Raw genomic sequence first — 17,551 nt, 5'->3', positions numbered from 1 at the left:
CAGAACAAACTTCCAATTAACGTGATCATAGGTTTTCTCAATATCAAGCTTACATAAAACGCCGGGAACCCCACTTTTCAATCTAGAGTCAACACATTCCCCTGCGATAAGAACAGAATCCAAAATCTGCCGTCCAACAACAAAAGCAATCTATGATTCTAAAATAAGACCATCCAAAACATTACTTATCCTGGAGACAAGAACCTTGGCAATAAGCTTATACAAACATCCTATTAAGCTAATTGGCTAGAAGTCCTTAATAACAGAGGCACCGCCCTTCTTGGGAATGAGAGCAATAAAAGATGAGTTCAGTGATTTCTCAATGTGCCATGAGAATAAAAATCCTGAAAGGTGCCCATCACCTCAATACGCACCACCTCCCAACTCTCCTTAAGATACCGCATAGTAAACCCATCTGGTCCTGGAGCTTTGTCCCCATTACAACTAGAAAGTACCTTATGCACTTCCTCCTCCGTGAATGGAACCTCAATCCTATCACTATCCAACGCAGAAATAGAGTTAAAAGGAAGACCATTAAGAGTATGTCTCCAATCCAAAGTCTCAGTGTAAAGCTGCTGATAAAAAGAAACAATTTCCCCGCTCACCTCATCCTCTCTCCACAGCTCAGAACCATTGACACAGATACGCCCTATGTGATTACATCTTCTGTGAGCGTTGGCAAGTCCATGAAAGATTTTTGTATTACAATCCCCTTTTTTTAACCACAACACCCGAGACTTCTAGAGTCACGAAATCTCCTCCATAAAAGCAATCTCAGCAAAATTCGCCTGGCAAGAGGCTCTTTTAGAGCATAATGGCTCCCCATCCTGCCCCACCTAATCAAGACGATCGAGCTCAACAATATCAGCAAGAACTCTATTCTTCTTCCATTCAAGATTCCCAAACACTTCTTTATTCTACCTCTTTAACTCAGTTTTAAGAAACTGAAACTTTCTAGCTAACACAAAACTAGCAGAGCCTGTAAAACTCGCTTCCTCCCACCAAGACTAAACTTTCCCTTGAAATCCTCAGATCTTAACAACATATTTTCAAAACGGAAAGGTGTGCGTCTAGAACTCATACCACCACAATCAAGAAGTAAAGGCACATGATCAGATGTCACTCTAACCAGAACAGCCTGAGAGACATCCGGGAAATGCTCTTCCCGCGCCCCAGATATCAGAAATCTATCCAACCGTGAAAAAGTAACCGGTTCCCTACCATTAGACCAAGTAAAGGCTGCTTCTTCCAATGGTAGGTCAATGAGAAAATGACTATCAATGAATTCTGAAAACATGGTCATTTCAGAGGACCACCTGCCCCCTGTGGACCTCTCAAACGGGGACCTAATAGAATTAAAATGCCCGCCTAAACACTAAGGCAATGATCACAATCCCTTAACATAGCAAAGCTCTTCCCACAGGACTGGTTTGTCACTATCAATAACAGGCCCATAAACACCTGAAAACACCCATCTGAAATTGTCTTCCTCTATCTGAAACAGACATGACACAGAGAAAATACCCTTCCAACTATTCAAACTTGATAACCACCTTCGATCCCACATGGAAGAATACCACCCGAAGTGCTAGAGGCGTTCAACACTTCCCATTCCACAAACCTTCCTCCCCAAAGACTCCTGACAATCTCAACAGTGATAGAAGCCATCTTAGTTTCTTGCAAACAAACGACATGGGCACTCCACTTTCTCAAAGCTACCTTGACAACTCTTCTTTTGTCCGGATCATTTAGACCACGAACATTCCACGTTATAAGTCGTAGCTTCATGAAGAACCAAAAACGATCAACTCCCCTCCTCCTCCCCATTTACCACTTCTGGTTCTTCCCCTTTCTTTGGTCGTCCCATTCTTCCCGTCATAATTAACACAAGAAATCAGATTCTTCACTTCCTGTTCCCCTTTCCGATGCGAAAAATGTTTTCTGGCTTTGACTTCTTTTGTGCCATGATTAGGTTCAATACTATTATTACCTGCAACTATTTCGTGAAGAATAGACAAGGTTTAATCATCATAACCTTCTGAAGAGACACCGAAGGCTTCACTTACTGCTCCAATGTTCTCAATAACCCATTCCATACCCAGATCATTGGTCGTCTCCAAACAATCTGGCCGCACAACTGCCAAAGGTTCCATTAAATCCACTTCTGATTGATCCAAATCCATCCAAGAAAAGGAGTCATTAGAACAGTGCTACTAAGAAGGAAAATCAACCACTCCTAACTGCATATCCCCCTCTGTTTCCGAATCATCCTGTTCAGTTGACAAATTCACCTCATTCGCAGATGGTTGACTGTTCAGTCCTTCAAACGCAGCAAAGAGCTGAAGCTCTTTAAGTAAAGCTACAGCTGAGTCATTAGTCAGTTTGAAGTGCAGGTCTTTCCCAACGCAAACTGTCACTCCATTGAAACACCCTATACTTCCAGTTGTGGCTTTTGAGACATCCAACACTGCCCCATCACACCATGAACCTGAAGACCCAAGAAGACCCCTCTATTGATTCGATACATCCTCCACAACATCCCCAGTTCTCACCACTCCACCCAAAGGAGTAGAAGTAGAAAGAGCACTTTGAGAATGAACAGAGCTCAAACTTAAATGTGAAGCGTGAGATCGTGCAACCCATTTTTGCTTTTCAGTCCGAGTCCACCGAGAACCATGGCGACCGACATCCATCATCCTCCGCTCAAGTCTATCCAAAGAAGAATTAAACTTAGACAAATGAGGCGAAGGCTTAACATGGACTTAAACTTCATTATATGGCCTCAAAGGATTAGGGCCTGGTTTGGTGTCTGAGAAAGAGATAGTTAAAGAATTTGGCCCTTTCCGCACCCTTCTATTAGGCCCAGATCCAATAGACCAGTCTGAATCCGTCTATTTGGCCCGAATCTAATCGGCCCTGTCTGTACCCGTCGATTAGGCCCAGAACCAAAAATCGCTCTGTTGGGTTTAGGCTGAGTGAACCCAGAATTAAGACCAGGCCCGATCTGACTCCTGGCCTGCCTTGACATCTTCTGGCCCATCTCACCGCCATCCTCAGCCCAATTAGAATTTTCCTCCCTACCTTATCATCAAGAGATAAGGATAAGGGGAATCCGGATGAGTATCCCGTCGACCTCCACGTGTAATCCTTCTCTATTCATCATCAACGCGTTTGGCCGGCGCGTGAAGATCACTTCGTCTTCTACCTCCTATATACTTCACTGCTCGTTGGATTTCTCGATCCTTCAACCACTGTTGAATCTCGAGAACCCCCTCTTTTCCTTTACTGAGAATCTCATTCCATTTCTCTTCCGTCATAAGGTGTGATCCGTCACTACCTTCGAGACTCTCCGTTAAAGGAACAAGCCCGGCGAGATTTCTTCCTAGATCGCGACCTTATAGCAGAAGGTGTCGTCGTTAATAAACATGAACTTCAGACAATCAAGGCCGGATCTCACTGTTATCCAAAAGCTTTCGGCGTCCCTAGTCTCATCCGCATCAGATCTCACATACCCACCACAAAGCTCTCCCACTTCGACAAACAAAGCATGACACCAAAGATGCAAAGGAAGGCCAAACAACCTGATCTGTTTGAGACCTTTATCGCTAAGCTCTGTTACATGGACTCTTCAAAAGTAGTGAAGTACCCGTGTCGGACACATATCCCTCGGACATCGATATAGGATATGTGTTCGACACTTTTGATTGGACATAAATTTAAAAAGCATATCCAACCATTCAATTACAATATATTATTACTTTAAAATGAGTTAAATGCCTATATTGAACATTATATTAGATAAAAACATTACTTTACTCTAGAAAATAAAATAAAATAATTAATAAAATGAATATTTAGCCGTGTCCGTGTGTCATTCTATTTGGAGATTTGACACATCCGATGCATGGATACACATCCATGTCCGATACCCGTACCCGAGTCCATGTAACATAGTCGCTAAGAACGCCAAAACACCCAACTCTGAAGGACCACAGGTCGATCCTCAGAGTTGCAGAACCCCACTATCGTCGCCCTTCCTTCAACACACATTTGGCCTCTACCTGAGAAGGAAACCGGAAAAAGAGCAGTGAGTCGGATAAGGGTGTTAACCCCACTCCACAAGTCATATTCCAAGCCCGTGTTGCCCACTCTTTCACTCGATCACAACCCCCCACTTCCTTATCAAATCTTCCGACCAAATAGGATGAGAGATCTGACTTCCTTCCTCCGACGGACTCCCGGTCTATGTACAACGATGGTCCTCGGTGAGGAACTACCGTCTTCACTTCCCCTCCAAGCGAGATTCTTGGTAATCTTGCAATTTCCAAAAAGGATTTCATCCCAAACTTAACAAAACCGCAGTCACACAAATCGCCCCACAAATCGCCCCTAGTGTGGTGAAATCGCACACTCTTAGTTTTAGGCTCCTTTCTTCCAATCTTCAATCTCACTTTTAGAGCATCCTGTGTGGAAGGAAGCAAATTGACTCTACATTTTTTTCTTGGAGAGTCTTTCCTCTTGGTGTGCACTCTTCTCTGTCACTCTTCACTTTATTATTTTATTATTTTTTTACTACACTTTTTATGACTTGTCTCACACACCATCACTTTTTTTAAAAAAACAAACATATACAAAAGGGCCCACTTTAGGCCTTTGGTCAGACATCATGGCCCTACTCCACAAGTGGAGTGTGAAATTTGGTGTGGACTCCACCAAATGGAGAAGTCCAAACCAAGGGATTTAATTCTTTACAGTACAAGACATTGGCCGAAAAGGCTTGTGATGCTCTTAGATCGTAGGAACTCCAAGCCCTTGCTTGCTAGATCTCCTCTTCCTTGTACCACATTATTGATCCACCAATTTTCAATGTACAAAGATGTCATTTGTAATGAAATGAGTATTTGATGTTTTGGGAAGCATGAAAACTCTTGATACAGAGATGAAAATCTTTTTCAAAAAATACTTCCAAGAGTATCTCCTTCAATTTTCAAGCTCTATGTTCTCCCCCTTTCCGTGATCTACTCGCTCACTTCTTTGCCATTGTAGAGATTTTAAAAGCTTAAACTTGACTTGTGAGAGATTAGACAGAATTTTGTGGAAGACTTGAATGAATAATTTTAAAGAGACAAATTCTCTTGTGGAATGCATTTAGGGTTTATAAACCATAAATACAATATCTTCTAAAAGGATCTAGGAAAGGATCCAAATCCATAAGACATTTATTTTGTGACTTTTTATCTTTTTTCCTGCTTTATAATCATACCTATTTTGTTTAGACTTCTTTAAAATACTCGATTAAAGCAACTTAAAAGATTTCAAATCTTCATCTCTCTAAATTAAGATCTAAATTACCCAACCGATACCATAAGATTAAAAGTACCCAAGCGGTAACTTACATTATGGCAGAATGTGGTTTCACAAGATTTTGATATGGTCATAATTGAGAGGGAATCTAAAAATATCAATTCATTAAAACTGTTTTAAGCACATCAAACAACTTAACCAACACACAATACAAAAGTGATGTGTCAGATATTGGCATAAGGCAACTTACCCCAAGTACAAATAATTTTAGAGATCCTCTCCGGCAAAATAAGAGAATCAGATCCAGTACTTAACACTTATCAATCCTAATGAGAACTATCTGAAAAACACAACATTGTTACATAAAGTAAACTTGGTTAAATGAGATCTTAGACACAACATTGTTAAGAAGATGACTGGGAAAAAAAAAAAAAAAAACAAAGCAAGCCTTATCTTCAAGAGAGTGAAACTGGAGCTGAGAGCATTAATGATAAAATTTAGAGTATGCACATCCCCATCAGTACCGGGCTTCACAAGTAGCAAATGTAAAGAGTTAAATGATACAAAGCCACCTTATTGCAACCAATATCAAGATAGAGAAGTTTAAGACTAAAGTCATTTCCTACAACTTACACGAAAACAAATACCTCACATGGGTATCAAGCATTGTTAATTCAGAAGAACCCAATTAATTTTTTTGATAAGTAGAAGAACCCAATTAATTAAAACCAAAATCACAAAAAAGTTTACAATAATATATTTTACTTGGTACAGACATCTTTCAAATGAATAGCTAAATATGTCACTGATGTACAAGAAAAAAATTAACATACTTGTTATAATTGGCAACATAATGTAAAAGACCAACTTCATTTTAAACTCATAAAATTCAAATTCTGCTTTTACTTGATGTCAAAACTATTAACATTATTAACATTCAGACCCAATAAAAAGAGGCATCAGTTCTCCAAGGTGATTAAGCATCACTGAAATATTCAGATGCAAATTACCCATTTGTTAAGAGATTCATCACATGCCCATTAAAATAAGAACATAAACATACTCATACATATTAAGTACATAATATATATATATATATATATATATATATATATATATAAAGATGTGACTTTGTGTGTGATAATTTGTAGGTTTTTTTTGGGTGTGGGAAGAAAGAAACAATCAGAACCTGTCGGATTCATTATTAACATCACACATATGTCAGTGGATTGACAGACCAATGAATTTCATCATCACCTCGTCTTTTTCCTCCCCAAGGTCAAATCAAAACCGAATAAAAATAACTAAAATCGGAAGAAACCCTATAATCACTAGCAAATAAAATAACGATAGAGCAAAAAATACTAAGGATTTTAAGGTAGAATATAATAGAATCTAGTAAAATAGGTTAGTTCTGCACTCAGAACTTAGAGGATTGTGTGCCGTCACAGACAGTGTCGTGAGAGAGACAATCTTTGGAACATGAATATTAAATCTGACGCTGTTGCTTCAGTACATCTCTCTCTCATAAGAGTAGTGACGTAGGGACCAAATTCAGCAATTGTCGAATTTAATTTATGTAAGAGATGTGGTGGGTCTTATCACATGACATTATGGTGATATCATATAGTGGGTCCCGCCACCCCACTCACATAAATTGAATTCAGACACTACCAAATTTTGGAGATAATTAATTGCTACTTTTTCTCATGAGGGAAGACACACAAACATGAAGATTTTGTACTTACTAGTGCTATAATTTGTGCCTAAAAACAAACCTAATTAATACTAAATGATCGACCTTGCAAAGTGAAAATTGAGTTTGTCACATATAATGTAACCAAATTTTACCAATGCAACAAATCTATGAATAAAACAAAATAAAATACAAATTGAACCATAAAAGGGGGTTAATGCAGTTTTTTATCAAATATTGCACTGGGCTAGACCCAGATTACTTGACAAGGTCTTGTTTATAAATATTTATATATATATATACACACATGCATGTATATAGAGTAATACTACTTGAGCACAAAATAGGCAGATTAAACAACGCAAATAAAAAAATAATAATAATAAAAATTAATAGATACAGTTATGTGAGTCTAACTTAATACAGCCTTGTTAATATATATTAAAATAGATGGATTAATCAACATAAATGAAAAGTGACCGATAAACATATTTATATGAGTGTCGTGTGATGTCATCTCATCAATACAAATGAAAAGTAACCAATAGACATATTTATGTGAGAGTCACATTCTGTTTCACTTTTTAGCAATCTTTGCTGTTCTTTTTTATCAACAGAGAGGTGGTCCCAGATGGAATGTCCATTTCGGCAGGAGAGACTCTTTAAAAGCAAGCTTCAATGGTGCCAACCAATTCATACCTGCTCCAAATTCCTCTTTAGAGACTCTCATTGCCAATTTTCAACAACAGGATCTTGACATCAAAGACTTGGTTGCTTTATCAGGTAATTTTCTGAACATCCACATTCCACAAATGTGCAAAGATAGAGAAATAATTGAGTAATGAATATCATGTTGTGTCATGGAAGACTTGGAAATAAGAGGGAGTTTGTGATCTTAATACTATGTGGTCTTTCATATATATGTTCATAACATTCCAATTTGAATGCTTTTCATTAGTCATTTTCTCACCAACCAAACATTATCTCTTGGCTAAATTACATTGACCCTATGGAGGTTAGATCTAATTACACATCCTTGCATAATTTGGATAAACCTACTACACTTACACCTCCTAAGGTTTGGCACGTGATTTCTACCAACCCCATCGGTCATCTAGGCGTTTGAAGAGCACACTTACACAGTATGAAAAGACCCTTTTAACCCCTAGTGAAAAGACCTCTTTAACCCTAAAGTATGACCGGATAAGACAAAAATAACCCTGAACACTTTTATTTATGGAAAATTTTATCCTCTCTTTTCTTTCTATTTTCCTTTGAATTTCCTCTGCAAATGGGAATAACACATTGTAATCTTCATGGGTTTGTTTATGGGTAGTCACACAATGGGAAAGGCAAGATGTTTAAGCTTCAGGCAAAGAGTCTATGACCAGAACACCGAAGAACACTTGTACCATCGCAAGAGAAACACAGAGTTCAGAAGAATCCTACGGTCCATATGTCCGAAATCAGGGAGGGACAGTGAATTGGCACCGCTTGATTTGATGACTCCGACTAGGTTTGACAACCACTACTTCCACAATATTATTCGAGGAGAAGGATTGCTAATATCTGATAATGTGTTAGTCAATAAAGATTTTGAAGGGGAGATAAAAAAAATGTGTGGACTTATGCCTCAAATCAATTACTTTTCTTTGCTTCATTTGTGGATTCAATGATCAAGATGGGGAACATCAATGTGCTCACTGAGAACAGGGAGAGATCAGGAGAGATTGCAGGTTTGTAAACACCTAGGTAGTGAACTAGAAGTACAATTTATATGCATTTCAAAATGTTGTACTTGGACTAGCAAATTAACCTTTTTTACAAGTTACAAGCTAGTGTGTAAACTTAGTCATCTGCTAGTTCGATGCCTTATGAGCAGTGTTATATTAAATCCATAACCTGCACAATGACTCAATTTTCAATCTAAAATTGAGCTTGAACAAGATAAGTAATGAATCATACTTGAGTTGTTCAAGGACAGATTGTAATTTGTGATGCTGTAATGCTAAGTAGGGATCGGGGAGGTGCGGGGATGGCTTGAGATAAAAACCAGCACAGGTGTGGGTGGTGATAGGTACTCCTCCCATCTCGTTTATATTGCATAATTACTTAAATACCTTTCATAAACTAAAAAATCAAAAACTTAATATCTCATCCCTTTACCATTTGATAAAACTCATATGATCCATATCATTTTTTTAAATTAAAATATTTGTTAAGGGAGAGGGATGGAGTACGTGAATCTTTTGATAAGCGAGTTTGGCATGGACAGATTTTACTTTGTCAAACTGGACGAGGATGGGAAGGGATCCCAACCCATTGTCATTCATAATGATGAGGAACCTAATTAGGCTGACCTTATGTTATCCCTTTATCATGTCATAAATCCTCAGGTCCCCCATGGACAGTATGGTGTACTTTCTTTTTTGGTGAAAGTTCCATCACTGCACAAGATTAATGTAAAATTGTAAACAAACATCCAAAATATCACAAGGAAAAAGAAAAATGATTAAGAGCACAACAAATTCACACCTGTGGAAGGGAATGGTATTCCAATAAAAAAGATCTTCCGATCCAAGAAATTGTGTACAGAATTTAGAGACGGAGGTTTTCAAGAACTTTGGATGAATGAATGGTGTAAAAGGAAATAAAATTTTAACCCAGCTATCTCCTCAAGATAGATCCTAAAGGCCCTTCCTTCTCTTGATCTACAATCCAAACACCTTCAATCTCAATCTCCTCCAAGCCTCTTGAAGAAGCACCCCAAAGACTTCTTCACTCCTATGACCTTGAGAAGACGTATAAGACTTTGCAATGTAGGAGCTTCCAACAGTGTATAAGAGTTATGGTTTCACTATTAGAGAGAAATCTCTGCACTTTTCCACTTTGTATGTCAAAACAATAGTAGCTCACTCTCTCACTCTCGCTACCTTGTTGGATCAATGTGAAACCCATTTTGAAAATCTCAAAATCTCTACCCAAATTCAAATGCTCTGATACCAATTGAAGAAAATGGTATTGTAGATCAAGAGAATAAAAGGCCTCTAGACGCTATTTTGATATCTTCAAGGGTTAGACCTCCTACATCATCTGGAAGATCTTTTTTATTAAAATCCCATTTCCTTCAATTGGTACCAGAGCATTTGATGTTGGAGAGACATGTAGCCAGTGAAAACAAATAGTGTGAAACTGAAACTTGTTAAGGATTTTTGGGAAGCGAATGGCTATTAAAAAAAAAAGCACTTAACAAGAATTATAGAGCCCCAAACCAACCATTTGTTTTCACTGTCCAAGGCTGCAAATTTTGCCTCTAACCTTCCAAATGCCTTCGGAAATCACTTTATCAACATTTAATTTTGTAACAATTTCTCTTTTTTCTACTTTATAGTCATCAATTTTGTTTAAACTTGTGTAAAGCACCAGATGCTAACTCTCAATTAAAGCAACTTAAAATGTTTTGAAATCTTCTCTCTCAATTTAGATTTTAAAGTACACTTATGTTATAGCATAATGTAGCCATATGACTGCTTCACAAAGTTTGATACAGTCAAAACTGAGAGAATTTAAAGATAACAACTCATTTAAATTACCTTAATAGAAAGAAAAAAGACATTAGCTTCAATCTCAATAGACGGCTAAGTCACACAAATCTAAAACACAGTACTGATCTTGCTTATGACATTAGCAGTACTTGCACCCACCAATCCTAATGACAACTACCTACCACCACCTGAACAACCCAACTTTATTACACAAACTGGCATTCATTGCATTAGATCTTAGAAAAAACTACACAAAAATTCAAACATACTTAATGAACCTACTTAGTGTAACAAATAAATCACTTAGTGACAATATAGTGACAAGAAGCAAACAATTTAATGTCATTTTTATTACATTGACAGCAGTCTACTTAACGAACCTATAAGTAGTTTGATGTCATGCACAAAATAAGTAATTCATAAGGTTACAATTACTCAATACTAAATTACCTAAAATACTTGTAAGAATATCAACTATATTTCAGGTGTTTGGCTAAAGATTTGCGTAACTACCTATTTTCCAAACTGCTTTGTCTAGCCTATAGAGTTTTTATCTCTTTGATGTAGTAGATAAAGTTTAGCCTAAGAATTTTTATCCCTTGGTGCAGTAAATGGAACAGCAAACACTATGAATAGAGAGTACCGCACCAACACAACACAACACACTACCTAGTGTTTTCACACATGTTGTCTTACACATTTAGAGTTTATCCACTAATAACCCTTATTAAAAAAAAATCTGCTTAAAAATAGAACTAAGCATCAATTTCAAACAACTAATCATACGCCTATATTTTTTTTTTTTGATAAGTAATAATAAATTAAAAAGCGTTCAAAAGGGGAACGCGACCCTAGAACAATAATCGAGGACTAAGGCCCCAAAGAATCCAGAAAAGAAATTAAAGCATCAGAAGAAGAGCAAGAACTCCTCTTCACATAACTAAAGAGAGAGCAAATAATAATAAGTTTTAGTGTCGCTATAGACGACTCTTTCCCTTCAAACATTCTACTGTTTCTCTCCTTCCAGATGCTCCACCATACGCAATGTGGGACATTTCTCCAAAAATCGCGCACACCTCTGCTCACGTGACATCCTCTCCAGGCATAAATCAACTCCTTAGTAGAACGTGGCATTACCCAACACATGCCAAACAATCCAAGAATTAGATTCCAACAATCGTACGCCATAGGGCAATGCATAAGAAGATGATTAACAGATTCCCCATCTTGCTTACAAAGGCAACACCAATTAACAATACAATTTCCCCTCTTCCTCAAATTATCAATCGTCAGAATCTGACCCCACACAGCTGTCCACACAAAGAATGCCACCCTCGTTCAACTCCTAGTCCTGAAATGACCGCCTAAAGTGCACATTCCACGTAATTCCACTATTATCAAGCCGATAACAGTCAATCACGTAAGCATGTTTGTCAATTGCAATACTGTATAATCTGGGAAATGTGCGAGATAATAGCTGATCCCCACACCAAAGATCTTCCCAGAAACGGACGCATCTACCATCACGAACTTTGAATCTAATATGAGGAGAAAAAGCATCCCATCCCTTCCGAATGGATTTCCAAGCCCCAACTCCTCCCATAATAGAAACTGGGCGTGTAGTCCAACCGCCAACGTCTTCCCCATACCGACACGATACTAGCCTTCGCCAAGGATGTTGCCTTTCCTTCCTGAATCTCCATAACCATTTGCCCAACAGAGCTTGATTAAAAGGAATCAATCGTCTAATACCAATACCACATAGGCTTGCAAAGTCGCTCCCATCTGACAAGGTGATACTTGAACTCTTCTCCCCTTCCGCCCCAAAGAAAATCCCTTTGAATTTTTTCAATCCTTTCAGCAATGGAGCAAGGAATTTGGAGCATAGAAAGAAAATATGTGGGAAGACTAGATAAAGTGCTCTTAATAAGAGTTACTTTGCCCCCCTTTGATAAATATTGCTTTTTCCATCATGTCAACCTCTTTGCATACCTGTCGAGCACAGAGTCCCAACTCCCCACTAACCTTGAGGAGACCCCTAAAGGTAAACCCAAATAAAGAATAGGAAAGGAACTAACCCTGCAACCAAGTACTGCAGCCAAAGAAGAGATATCCTGAACAGTCCCAATCGAGACAAGCTCACTCTTAGCCACATTAACCTTTAGCCCAGAAACCGCCTGAAAACATACCAAAATGCACCTCAAATATCTAAGATAAGACACATTTGCATCACAGAAAACCAAAGTATCATCTGCAAATAGCAAATGAGAAATCTCCACCTGATGGTCAATATCTCTTCCCACTCTGAATCCCTTAATGAACCCAAGATTCTCTGCCCTGCGCACAAGTCTGCTAAGGCCCTCCATGACAATAAGAAAGAGGAAAGATAACAATAGATCACCTTGTCTTATTCCCCGAGAACACCTAAAAAAACCAGCAGGAGAACCATTCACAAGAATTAAAAACTTGACAGACGAAAGACATGTCACAATCCATTTCCTCCACTTACTTCCAAACCCCATTCTTTGTAACAAATAGAGGAGAAAATTCCAGTTAACATGATCATAAACTTTCTCAATATCAAGTTTGCGTAGAACTCCAGGAACACCATTGCGCAATCTTGAATCCACACATTGCAATAAGAACTGAATCAAGAATTTGTCTACCTCCAACAAAAGCATTCTGGGAGTCTGAGATAATCCCGTCCATAACTTCTTTCATCCTTTGAGCAAGCACCTTAGTAATAAGTTTGTAAATACAACCCACCAAACTGATAGGACGAAAATCCTTAATGTCAAAAGCGCTTCCCTTCTTAGGGATAAGGGCAATAAATAAGGCATTTAGCGACTTCTCAAAGACACCAGAAGTATGAAACTCCTGAAAGGTACCCATCACCTCACCTTTCACAACCGTCCAACTTTCCATCAAAAAACACAGTGAACCCATCAGGCCCCAAAGCTTTATCCCCATTACAGTTTGACAAGGCTTTTAGAACTTCTTTAATGAAAGGAAGCTCTAACACATCTCTCTCCAACTCAGAGATAGCCTTAAAAGGGAGTCCATCAAGTTTGGGTCTCCAACCTAAAGGTTCTGTGTAAAGCTTCTGATAAAAAGAAACTATCCCATTACACACCTCTTCCTCCCTCCACAACTCCACGCCTTCCACCCGAATGCGTCCAATGTGATTACTCCTTCTATGAGCATTAGCTAATCTGTGAAAAAAAATTGTGTTACGATCCCCCTCTTTCAACCAAAGAGCCCGAGATTTTTGACACACGAAATCTCTTCCATACTAGCAATCTCAGCAAGAGCTGCCTGACAAGAAGTTCCCCTAGAGCAAAGAGACTCCATATCTCCACCCACCTCCTCAAGACGATCAATCTCAAAAAATTCAACAAGGACTCTATTCTTTCTCCATTCAAGATTCCCAAAAACATCCTTATTCCACTGCTTCAGATTGAATTTGAGAGCTCTTAACTTCTGTGTTTATATGAAGCTGGGTGCTCCTATAACCATCGCTCCATCCCACCAAGATCGAACTTTCCCTTGGAAATCTTCTGATCTCAACCACATATTCTCAAATCGAAACTAGTTTCTACGAGAACACAAGCCCCCACAATCCAAAACCAGAGGAACATGATCTGAAACAACCCTTGCTAAGATTGCTTGAACAACATCCGGGAATTTTTCTTCCCACTCCCCAGAGATCAGAAATCTGTCCAATCTTGAGAGAGTAGCTGGATCCCTGCCACTAGACTAAGTAAAGGCTGCGCCTTCCATTGGTAGATCAATGAGAAGATGCTCATCAATGAAGTCAGAAAACTGATCCATATCTAAAGACCTCCTTTTCCCAGTAGACCTCTCTGACGGGGACCTAACAGAATTGAAGTCCCCACCCAAACACCAAGGGAGAGGCCACATTCCTTGAACATGGCTTAGCTCCTCCCAAAAAATAGGTCTATCATTATCAACAAGCAGTCCATAGACCCCAGAAAAGACCCATCTGAAATCATCCTCTTCAATTTTAAATTCACAAGAAACAGAAAATCGCCCCATCCACACATCCATTCTAGACAACCATCTGCTATCCCACGTAACTAAAATTCCTCCCGAAGAACCTATAGCATCCAAAGCTTCCTATTCCACAAATCTTCCTCCCCACAAACTTTTAACCACCCCGTTAGAAATGGATGCCAACTTGGTTTCTTGCATACAAACCACCTAAGCCCCCCATTTCCTTAACGCTACCTTCACCACCCTCCTCTTATTCGGGTCATTAAGACCACGAACATTCCAATTAATAATTTGTAGCTCCATTAATAACCAGATAAGAGTAACTCCCCTCCCCCCTTCTTTAAACTCCTACTTCTGGTCCTCCCCCTTTCCTTCACCACCCCTTTCTTCCCTTCATAGTTAACTTCAGAAATTAGATTCTTGATCTCCTGTGCCCCCTTCCAAGACGATAGAGGCCTAGCATTTACCTCAGCGGTCACAGCAATCTCTCTTTCTTCCACTATATCATGAAGGATAGATAAAGTCTTGTCATTATTACCCTCTGATGAGACACCCAACAGCTCGCTAATGGCTCCTATATTATCAATCACCCAGTCCTTTCCCATATATGCAAAAGAGTCAGGTTGCAAAACACCCAAGGGTTCCACATTGGCACATTCATCCTCCAACCAAGGGGCTAGCTCATTAGAGTAAATCTGTTGGATAGAACTGAGGTCATCATCGTTTTCAACATCTTCCCCATTATCAAACACCGAACCTGTAACATAGTCTTCTACTCCATTAGCCAAATATCTAACAGGTGCATTCTCCTCTGTCCCTGTAGTTGGCAAACAATTAAGACCTTCTAAAGCGACACGCATGAGACTAACAGATTCATTCTCCACATCCCCTTCAGAAGGCAAGCGAAGGCCTTTTAAGGCTACATGCAAACGGAGTTCTTTAAATAGAGCTGAAGCCTCAACATTAGATAACTGAAAATGGAGATCCCTCCCACATAAACCGTAACCCCCTCATAAACCGTAACCCCCTCAGATGAATCCTTAACTGCGCATTCCCCTGGATCCTCATTCCTTGAATCAGAACAGAAAGCAGCCCTTCCTTCCGTATTCGATCCTACCTCAGCTTCAGGTATAACTGAGAGCGCATTGCACTTCTCCTTTACCAATTCAATTTCCTTCCTCACCACCCCACTAGAAGGAGGAGGAGAAGAAGACGAAGAAGCGTAAGGAGGTCTTTTGAGATGGTGGATAGAAGACATACCTGGAGCATTAGTAGATGTCCATTTCTACCTTTCTTTCCTGGACCATCTAGCTCCATGATTTATTCCGTGAGAGTCCTGAACCAGGAGTCTGGTACCGGCACAACACTAAGAGTGGCGAGAATCCTTCTCAACAAATTCTACACCTGTCTCGGCTGTAGAGAGATCCATCCATCTCCTCTTCTGCGGCGAATTCCAAAAATTTGCAGAGATGCCATCGAGGCTTCGACTCTGCGTATTGCTACGCCCTGTGGTTGGGCTAGACTTATGATTAAGAAAAGAAACCGAAGTAATGTTATTGGGCCCCCGCATAACCTTTCTTTTTGGGTTGCTCACTTTTGGCCCGAGTTTGGGCTTGGCTAGAGTTGGTGGGCTGGGCTTCTCATTTGGAAATGATAACTGGTTACTAGGCCCCTCCTTAATAGCCCTCTTGAACTCCAGTGGGCTGTGGTGAACCGACCCATTTGGTTTAGAGCGCGCTTCAGGCCCTCGTTTAGGCCCAACAGAGGCCACTGCATGACTGGCTCCTTTAAAGCCACGATCTCGTCCGTGTGGATGGTAACCGTTGGAGCGATCATTACAAGATGAAGATGGGCACTAATTGAGGGCGTTATTTGACTACCCAATGCAAAAGAATAATGTAGCTAAATTTATTAAAGGATAATGATTCTCTAAGCCTTAAAACCTAACCAAGAAGCCTAGCCAAGGAATTTTCATCAATCCATTATAGGTTAAAGTTTTAGATCTATGTAGCATTGACCTTTTTTAAAACCTAAAATAAGTTGGCCATCACACTATCTAAAAAGAAGCGAATGAGGCAAAGCAACATTTTTCATATCAGAACATGAACAAAAAAAAAAGGCATTAGTTCTCCAAGGTGATTTAGCATCACTGAAACATCAGACGCAAAATTACCCATTTGTTATGAGATTCATCATATGCCCACGAAAAAGAAAATAAGAACATAAACATACTCACACATAGATACATACATACAAACATATATTATACAAAGATTTGAGTTTGTGTGTGATGAATTGTGTGTTTGAATCTCATATGCCCATGAAAAAGAAAATAACATAAACTTACGTACACACAGATAGATACATACATATATATATATATATATATATATATATATATATATTATATTATACAGAGATTTGAGTTTGTGCGTGATGATTTGTGTGTGTTTTGGATCTGGGAAGATAGAGACGATCAGAACCTGTCGGGATTCATTATTAACATCACATAGTAATATGTCAGTGGATTGACAGACCAATGAATTTCTTCGTCACCTCATCTTTTTCCCCCCAAATTTCAGATAAAAAAACTAATCACAAAATCAGAAGAAAACATAAAATCACTAGCAAAAAAATAAGAGGATTTAAAACTAGATTAGAATAATAGTGGATGAGTTTTGTGCTCAGAACTTCTTAGAGGATAGTGTGCCATCACAGACACTGTCATGAGAGACACTATCTTTGGAACACAAAAATTAGTTCTTCACAGCACATCATGTCTATCAAATATTCAAAAAAAAAAAAAAAAAACCTTATAAAAACAATATATATATATATATATATATATATATATATATATATATAAGCAAATCCAACATTGGAATAACTATCTCAGAAAATCTTCCTTCTAGAAAACTTACTTTACTGGTAAAAACTCCATTTCTGCGCAAGTCTCTTTTCTTATACCAGAATCATAAGGTAAGATTGTAAA

General features: G+C 38.8%; 5 non-coding genes and 1 pseudogene across 5 annotated transcripts; 1 reads left to right on the top strand and 5 right to left on the bottom strand.

Annotated features, from left to right (window-relative positions):
- Positions 1 to 4,255: 4,255 nt before the first annotated feature.
- Positions 4,256 to 8,752, top strand: LOC132301798 (peroxidase 20-like; annotated as a pseudogene).
- On the bottom strand, positions 6,256 to 6,346 carry LOC132302106 (small nucleolar RNA Z101). The gene has a single exon (XR_009480740.1). It is a non-coding gene; the product is annotated as a small nucleolar RNA Z101 (small nucleolar RNA).
- Positions 6,483 to 6,566, bottom strand: LOC132302119 (small nucleolar RNA snoR14). Its single transcript, XR_009480750.1, has one exon. It is a non-coding gene; the product is annotated as a small nucleolar RNA snoR14 (small nucleolar RNA).
- Positions 8,753 to 16,673: 7,921 nt separating the features above from the next.
- On the bottom strand, positions 16,674 to 16,764 carry LOC132302108 (small nucleolar RNA Z101). Its single transcript, XR_009480742.1, has one exon. It is a non-coding gene; the product is annotated as a small nucleolar RNA Z101 (small nucleolar RNA).
- A 267-nt stretch (positions 16,765 to 17,031) lies between these two features.
- LOC132302118 (small nucleolar RNA snoR14) lies at positions 17,032 to 17,120 on the bottom strand. Its single transcript, XR_009480749.1, has one exon. It is a non-coding gene; the product is annotated as a small nucleolar RNA snoR14 (small nucleolar RNA).
- A 119-nt stretch (positions 17,121 to 17,239) lies between these two features.
- LOC132302109 (small nucleolar RNA U61) lies at positions 17,240 to 17,332 on the bottom strand. Its single transcript, XR_009480743.1, has one exon. It is a non-coding gene; the product is annotated as a small nucleolar RNA U61 (small nucleolar RNA).
- Between the last annotated feature and the right edge of the window lie 219 nt (positions 17,333 to 17,551).

The sequence above is a fragment of the Cornus florida genome, unplaced genomic scaffold (assembly GCF_030987335.1).
Source record: "Cornus florida cultivar Cherokee Brave unplaced genomic scaffold, ASM3098733v1 CherokeeBrave_3.0.0_Hap2_Chr03, whole genome shotgun sequence".
NCBI classification, from domain to species: domain Eukaryota; kingdom Viridiplantae; phylum Streptophyta; class Magnoliopsida; order Cornales; family Cornaceae; genus Cornus; species Cornus florida.
The sequence above is the reverse complement of the archived record's forward strand: the minus strand, read 5'-3'. Positions and strand labels throughout refer to the sequence as shown.